We start from the raw sequence: 8,829 nt of genomic DNA, 5'->3' as shown, positions 1-8,829 counted from the left end.
AAAAGCGTTGCAATATTAATGGTTATCTTCTCGATATAATTCAAATCATCATCTTTTATTCTTCAAAGACCAAACGATCTCCAAAAATAAATCCTTTAGTAAACAAGATTATCAGAAGCCTTAGATTACTATCGTTAGGCCTATAAATCAACAGAAGACAGTTTGAACATACCTAGCCTAAAACTTCAAAATTCAAATACAAGTTTTTGTAATTCATATTCCTATATTACCATGACTGCTGAGCTTATTAGGTCAACTGTTCTATGCTGTAGAGATAGTTACGATGACCACTCCAAAGTGAAGTGTGCTGGCACTGACAGCACTTCTAACCTTATCACACCTTGCTTTGAGTTAAGCAATGTAAAAAAATTTGTTCAATTCACATAGATTATGCACTACAGTATATCAATGCACAAGAGATCATATGTGCTGTATACCCATTGGGAAAATAATGTTAGCTGTGAATTCACAAATTTATCAATGTTTATGGCACTGGAAATTTAAAAAAATTTTAACATTACTTGGCAACCATTATGTTGAGTCTACGAGTTTGGACGGTACAACTAGAATCATGTTGCGTCAATTATGAGCATGGCTGTATAAAGAAATAAGACTAAGAAGGAAGCACCAGTCAAAGAAAAGAATGGAAAATGAAATAAATAAAAATTACTTTTTACTGAAAGGTAGCAGACAACACGAAGACAGCTACATAAAATCGAAAACTTATGCCACAAAATAATTAGCGCTGAATTTGCGCTAATATTCAATCATAATAATTGTAAAAGAGAGAAACTGTGTCTCAAAATTAATTACGGCAGTGGTATAGCACAGCCCTTCTGGCCTGGAATAGAGAGGACCCTCCACCAGCGTATACAAGATGCTGAAAAAGACTTTGAGGAAGTGAGGAATAAATTTGAAGAACTATGGATAGCCTATGCAAAAGACGAAGAAGAAGAAGAATTGATAACACAAGGCACACAATACCTACAGCAAGAAACAAATACATTTAGAACAACAATGAGAACGAGACATGAAAAAAGCTATGGATCCTCAATGGTCCCCTGTCAAGAGAGAGTAGCCCAATGAAGGATTTATAAACCTTACATGTAGACAACTCACAAAGGACCATCAAAAACTCGACTATGACCGTAAATGCCATTGCATGAGAAGACTAAGCCCGAGGGAAAAAGACTGAAACAGAAGCTCTCATCGACTGCCTCTTGGTAAAAATACATTATACTTAGCATTCACAATTCTATATTACAAATTTCTTGCCAGAAAGCATATGAAGTTATCTACACATTCTTGCACTTCAGATTACCTTAAGAATGAATCAATTATACACCAAAAGCAAGCAGCTGAAGTGTTGCATAGTCCTTGGCATTAATGCTAAATATTTAGAATACTGGTTATCTTCTCAACACAATTTACATCATCATCTTTTATTTTTCAGAGAACAAGAAACCTCTACAGATAAATCCTTCAGTAAAGGAGATTACTTCTCAAAAGCCATAGATTATTTTTGTTTTGCCTATAAATCTTTTGCAACAAACAGACAGTTTGAACATAGCCTAACACTTCCTCGCATTTTTATTTTTGCATCTGAGCAAAAATAAAAATGTGAGGAACCTGCACCTAAGTGGTTTTTGGAGTAAAGAAGGGTGGGTTTTAGAGGAGATGAGATAAAGATGTTGGCTTTAAATGAAAGACTATGGCGTATCCATGACCACCAACAGTTACATGATAAGAAAGTGGCTGGAGAGGTAACAAGTGCACCCACTGAAGAAAAAAGCTCTTTCCATCAGAATCTGTTGGATATCCTGAAAAGAAAAGGTCTACTCCTCACACAAATTTAAAGCTTAGATGAAACTGGCCTGCTTTGGAAGTCCCAATTGCAAAATATCCAAGTGATGGCAAGAAGTCATGATGTCTGTGGCCTGAAGCAAAACAAGCAAGGCCTTTTAGCACTTCATTTTGCTAATGTTGGTGGCTCCCAATGTCTCACCCTTGTATCACTGGGGCTGCCGGATGATTATAGGCCATCAAGGACTCAAGGCACTCACTGCAGCCCATTATTATTCACCGTAGAAAACATGGTTCACAATGGATGTTATAGTCCTATTCCTCTGACCATGCATTCAGGAAAATAAGGCACTGCCAGGAAAATACACTGTACGAGTATATCTATCTAGTCCGCGAAAAGGCCATCATCCTCATGGATAACTGTGCTGCACCACCCATCTGAGGAAGAGCTAATGGCATAGAACAATTGGATGAAGTCCAAAAAATACAACTCCCTTGATACAACTTATGGTCCACAATATAACTTACACAAGCAGGAGGCTGTACCCAATGAATGAAAATGAAATTAAAAACTCCACAAAGGCATATGATCTTAAACTGGAATACACGCACACAGTAAATACATTTAATCATGATTCCATACACACTTAAAAAAAAAAGGAATATTAAAATTCAGAATAAGTTCAGTAACATTTTTATATTTTGTTGTTTTTAAAATTCATTAAATGCCCCAAGGGTTTTCATATTTCAATTATTTACTTTTTATATTTTATCAATTAAATTGCAGTTCCCCATGGATATTACAATTGGAATTACTGAAAATGTAGAAGATTCTGACAAAATTTCCCTCACTGATTTACTTCCAAAAGTTGATAATCACAAGTGGTTATATTTTGGACAGTCACACAATACATGTTTGACTGTTATCTCCTCGTTGGATGAGCCGATATCGTTCTCGGCTAGCACTTTGCTAGGCCTGCATTCCATTCCCTGGCCGCCCAATGAAGAATTAGAGGAATTTATTTCTGGTGACAGAAATTCATTTCTCTGTATAATGTGGTTCGGATTCCACAATAAGCTGTAGGTCCCGTTGCTAGGTAACCAATTGGTTCTTACCCACGTAATATAAGTCTAATCCTTCGGGCCAGCCCTAGGAGAGCTGTTAATCAGCTCAATGGTCTGGTTAAACTAAGGTATACTTAACTTTTTGACTGCTATCATCACTTTGCACTCTGAGTATTCGGGGGAGGGCCATAAGGACTGTTCATAAAGTGTCCATGTATCATACGAGTATGGCCTGTTCGAAGATGCATCAGAATTACTTGTGTTTTTCTCTCTCTTTGATATGATGAACTCCATTTTCCAACATAGAATTTTATCTACTTCAATTTATTATCTATAGGTTCCTCATTCCATATATTTTGCAATTTATTTACAATGGTTGTTTTTATATATCTTATATAGTCACTAATAGGGATGTTTACATTTGCTCTTGTCATGTGGACTGCTTATTTAGCTGCTTTATCAGCCTCTTCATTTCCCTTAATTCCTACATTGGCAGGGATCCAACATGATCCAACATATTTCGATATTTTTGTCATTATTGTACAACTTATGAAGTGAAAACTTAATTTATTGTACAATATTATTTTTCGGTTTGTAACTTTGAATGGCTTCTATAGCGCTTCTGGACTCGCTTAAAATCACAAAATTATTAAATGAGGCTTCTTTTTAACTTATATGGCTGATGCTACTGCACATAACTCGGCTGTAAATACTGAGGCATTATCAGGTAGAGAGAACCGATATGTTTTGTCTTGGGATACTGCAGCATATCCCACTCCGTATTGTGATTTAGATCCGTCTGTGTATACTGCGTAATGTGGACCTTTTCAGATTATATGTTCTACTGTACGTTGTCTATGGCATTCTGGGGTATACTAGTAGCTTTCTGATAAATGTTTTAAGTGTTTGCAAATTTCATAGTCCAAGGAGAAGGTAATTTTACTACTGAAGGTAACTGTGTATTTATATTCAGTGACTCAAACCACTCTTCTAGCTGTAATTGGGAAAGGTGGTCAATGACTGTTAAAAAATACATCTCTTAATTCAAATAATTTTTTGGTTGGTGAATCACTTGTCTGAATTCTCAGGGCACTCTTCATTGTTACTAACTCTCTACGAAGAGAGCGAGAGAGAGAGTGGTAGTTCACCACATTCAACTTGTAAAAATGACTTTGGTGATGATCTAAACTAAAGGCTCCTGAACATATTCTAAGGCCTTTGTTGTGAGCTGAGACTAATGTTTTCAGCATTGTGTCTGATGCTGAGCCATATATTTCACCTGCATAATCAATGACAGACAGCACTGTTGCTTTGTACAGTACAGTAAGGGTATGTCTATCGGCTCCACAAGTAGTGTTCCATTGTTTTTTTATTGGATTTAATGTTCTTGTACATTTCGATTTCATGCATGTTATATTGGCTTTCCAGTTCAAGTGATTATCAATATTAATCTCAAAAATTTTGCTGTTTGGCCAATTGGTATCCTATGGTTTCTGATTTTTAAATATATTTCTTCATCTTTTTTTCTTTTTATTTTTATAAAACATAATTGCTTGAGTTTATGGAAAATTTAAAGCCTACTGATGAGGTCCATTCATCTATTTTTATTATGCTTTTATTAATGATTTGTTCTGCATGTTTTATTTGAGATGCTAAATAACATATGGCAAAATCATCCATGTACAGGTTACTTTTAAGTCCAATAAGCAGCTTAATACTGATATCATTTATTGCTAAAGTAAACAATGTACCGCTAAATTCTCACTTGAAAAGTGCGATCTGTCAGAGTCTTGGAATGGAATGGAATACCAAATTTAGGCTTGAAGCCAAGCACTGAAATCCGAGGGATTATTCAGCATTATAATGAATTCGGTTTAAGTTGAATGGTTACGGCAATGAATTTATAAACCAAATAAATAAAATGAAACAATGATTTGGATAAACCTAGGTTAATGTCCACGGATTCTCACCTGAAAAGTGCGATCTGTCAGAAAGTTTTGGATAAACCTAAATATATGTCCACAGATGCTGTTTTTTTGTAATTTTTAATATTGCATAGCTCCATGTAGTATTCTATACCGTTTCAGTGACAAAAAAGACAGTTATAGGAATCTGTTTTCGTTCAATTCCTCTGTGTATGTAGTCTTCTAAGTTAGAGAGAGAATCCAATGTAGATCTGTTACACTGTGATCCAAATTGAGCTGAAGTCAGAATTTTATTTTCTCAAATGTGCCACGTTAGTCGAGTATTTACCATTTTCTCTATGCAACTTGTTCAAGAAATTGGTCTGTAATTATGTACATTATTTGGATCCTTTCTAGGTTTGGGGATAGGAACTCTTATAGCTTTACGCCATTCATCAGGAAATAAATTTCTAATCCATAAATCATTATAAAACTGTAAAAGTATGACTTTGCCAAAGGTGCTAAGTGGCATATCATCTCAAAACAAATATTGTCATCTCCACAAGCAGATTTATTGCTGTTCAAGATGGCATATTCTAACTCTTCTATATTAAATTTTCTATTATACTATTTCTTATATTGTTTCGAAATTTATCGTTATTGATAATTAATTTTTATATTTCTTTGTGTGGAAGTGTTCATCTAAATTTCTATCACTACTTATATTTGCTAAGTTTTCTCCCTTTATATTGCTTATTTCTTTCGGATCAAGCTTTCTTTTTCCATCTTTTAATATGGCATGTCTAGGTGGTTTAACATGGATACCATTTATTTTCCTGAATTTTTCCCAGATTTTTTTTATGTATTATTAGAGTTCTGATACATATTTCCTCCATGAAATGATTCCTCCTCAAATTACTTTTTTTAAATTTTGCAGATAGTTTGTTGCACAGAGGTTTTAATGTATCAATTTCTAATAATAATATAGTCAGTTGTTGTAAACTTCCTTTCAATGTGGGTAATGTTTTATTAATTTTTTAAAATTTTTTATTTAAATTATCTGTCTCCCTACTGAGTGTTTATTATTTATTAATTCTGTTAGCTTATCAGACCACCATGGAACTTTGTGCTTTGATGGATGAGATTTTGATTTTGTATTGCTTTATCAGTAGTGTTTTTAATGAAACCAACAGGAAATTTATTCGTTTCATTATGGTCTTTTAACTATTCAAATGGTGGAATATTTCTAGTGTGCATTTCATTCCACTCCCAATCTGATTTATAAATGTTACAGTGAGGGCCAAGTTTTGCAGGATCATTCTGTAATAAGGAAATTAATAATGGGAAATGATCACTGGTGTACATGTCATCAACTGTATTCCAATCTAGTTTGTCTACTATTCTTCAGGCACACACAGTAAGTTTGCTGAGGAAAACGATCCGTGTGTTTTTTAATACTTTATTGTGCTGATTTTGTCATCATTTACACAGCACACGTCATATGAATCCATGAATTCTAATATTTTACTTCCTGCTCTATTTGAGTTTGAACAATTATAGTCCCATATTGGGTTGTGAGCACTAAAATCACTACAACTAATGTATGTTCTTTGGCATTATTAAGCAATTCTTCAAGTTTATTAATGTCGTAACTTTCACCAGGTTGGTTGTATAAATTATAAAATATAAAACTATCGTTTTTATTCCAATATTAATACCTGATATTTGCAAGTCAGTAATGTTTACAGGTACTTTGTCATAAACTACTTTGTTATGTACATATATAGCAGTACCTAAATTTTCTTCTTCCTCTCTAGAAGTAGATACTATGGTGTATTTACCTAACTGCTGACACTGTTTTGTTGACATGTTGTAAACATAATATTTATCATTGCTTTATATTCTTTTAGTAATCGTTGTATTTCTCCTCAGGTGTAATCTGGTCTGTAGGCCATTTACGTTCCATTGTATAATACAGCTATTGAAAATGTTATGTAATAGCGGTCTAGTTTTGCTTTTTTTTTTTTTTTGTATTATCAACTTGGATTTTTTCTAATAATTTATTCACGACATTTATTTGTTTTTCTTTACAATATATTAAGCTTTCCATGCATATGCGACCTTTTTCATGGGTGCTTAGATCAGTGGTTTCTTTTTTTCTGTATTTCATAAAATTTCTTATAATGTTTGTTAAACCATCTTTAGTTATGTTTTTGTTGTTATTGCACAATTCAACGAAACAATCATTACACTAAATGTGTGTTATCATGTATATTTCTCGTTTCATTTGTTCTTGTTTTACCAATTATTGGTGATGGAGTAATCTATTCTCCCTTGACATAATCACTGTTATATATGGTTCTCTTCTACTTCTTTGGTGTTTTGGATATCCGCTTCCACAGGTTTTACCATTATTTGAGGAGATAAGGGTATATTCTTAGCTTGTTTTTGTTTTTATTCTCTCTTCATATCCTTTGTCTTTGGTCTGATGTTTCTCTAATAATAGTTGGCTTCTTCGTTTTGGGCGGTGTTCTCTCCAAAGGCCTCTTGTTATCTTTAATTTCTAGTCCATCACAACTTTCCTCAGATACTTCTGTGGTAGTATCTTCTTGTGCTCCTATTTGCATTAATATTTCAAATGAATTTCATACAATATTATCCATATCACTTGCACCTGTTTCTTTATTCTTTACCATTTTAGTTTTTTTCTTTTTGTACAGCATTAATTTCTTTCTGAGATTTATTTTTCTGTGCTCTGTTGCTACTATCTGTATGCATTTTTCTTTCATTACTGGTTCTTGTTACTGAAGATTATGTATGTATGTTTCTTAGATGGATCTTGAATTCCCCTCACTTTCAACTGTAATTTAGCTTCTTTTATAGACATCTCAGTTCATTCTTGTAATATTTTTAACTGTAATGTACATATAGTACATACATTCTTTGGACATTGCATGATGGTCTTGCCCACAGTTTATAATAACACTTTGGTTCACTGCACTTCCATTGTGTGGCATGTTCTCCAGATCCACAATATGCGCACACAGGTTCATTTCAACAATATTTCTTTGCATGCCCATATTTACTACAATTTTGACACTGTAGTGGCTTTGGGGCGTATGCTCTTACTTCTCTGGTTTGGCCTAAAATTTCCATTTTTTGAGGTAGATCTTGACCTTCAAATTTTATTTTTGCGATTTTTAATATCCGTCTATTCATCTGCTTATTTTGTAGAACATACAGTTCACAATTCTGTACTTTTGGGTATCTCTTTTTAAGGGAGTCTAATAGTACATGTATTCTTTTCAATTGGCTGTTCATAGTATCATGTTTTTTTATTTTGATATTTATGTTATCTATTTCTTTTATTGACAAATAATCTTCAGACTGACTTTTTGTTGTGGCTTCTATAAGCTACGTCTTTCCTTTTATCTGCCTGAACGACATTTCTGCTGCAGAATGTCTGTTCAATAAATCATTTTCCAACTTGACCGCTGATATTCTTTGGTCTGTTTCCACTCCGAGAGAGGGAGTCGAAATGAGTCAAAGGTTGGGTTAAGACGTATTTGCTATTTTTTGGGTGGCTTATATGGCCTTATAAGTTTTAATGCAACCTTGTTGTTGATTAACTGAGTTTTCCTGGGGACAGTTCATTGACATGCCAGAAATCGTAGGGAGGTTTGGTTTATTCGCCAAATAAAATAATAATAATAATAATAATAATAATAATAATAATAATAATAATAATAATAATAATAAATTTCGTCCAGGATGATGACCATGGAGGTCCAACTGGGGGAGGAGCAACAATGCCGCCAAAAGTAGTAAACTGCTCTGGGATCCTCACCTGGATATACACCATACCCACAGTGCCTTAAGGGTTGTCAGTCCGTTGACATCAGACCCAGCACTGAGGGCATGGCTTGACATGAAAATTTCCCCTCGCTCGACTAAGTCGGGTACTCTAGTATTACGAGTGGAGTGGCATGCTGTCCATCTCCACTCTCCATGAAGTTAAACAAGCGGTGGATTCAGTAATCCAATACCATGTCAAGGT

The 8,829-nt window shown here is 34.1% G+C and overlaps 1 protein-coding gene across 6 annotated transcripts in view; it reads right to left on the bottom strand.

Annotated features, from left to right (window-relative positions):
- LOC136849333 (long-chain fatty acid transport protein 1-like) overlaps positions 1-8,829 on the bottom strand; it is a 596,150-nt gene that overhangs the window by 431,814 nt on the left and 155,507 nt on the right. The window lies entirely within an intron of this gene.

Source organism: Macrobrachium rosenbergii, chromosome 20, assembly GCF_040412425.1.
Source record: "Macrobrachium rosenbergii isolate ZJJX-2024 chromosome 20, ASM4041242v1, whole genome shotgun sequence".
NCBI classification, from domain to species: domain Eukaryota; kingdom Metazoa; phylum Arthropoda; class Malacostraca; order Decapoda; family Palaemonidae; genus Macrobrachium; species Macrobrachium rosenbergii.
This window is presented reverse-complemented; position numbering and strand designations above follow the sequence as displayed.